Genomic DNA, 264 nt, shown 5'->3' on the forward strand with positions numbered 1-264 from the left:
GCATCTGAGAGAGAGGGAGGAGAATGCAGCAGAAGGATAATGAAGAATCATACGGCATTGATACGTAAACAGTTTATCAAAATATTTTTTTAATATTAATTGCAATTATGCTATGCTTATGGCAGATTTTGTTATAACGAAAAAAATAGATATATAAAGAAAAAGAAAACAATATTACAAGGAAGGGTCTAAAATTGCGTTTAAAAAAGGATTTTCATACATGTCACTTCGTAATTATCCTAATGAGCCCTCAGTAAAGAATGT

The sequence above is a fragment of the Penaeus monodon genome, chromosome 34 (assembly GCF_015228065.2).
Source record: "Penaeus monodon isolate SGIC_2016 chromosome 34, NSTDA_Pmon_1, whole genome shotgun sequence".
NCBI lineage: Eukaryota > Metazoa > Arthropoda > Malacostraca > Decapoda > Penaeidae > Penaeus > Penaeus monodon.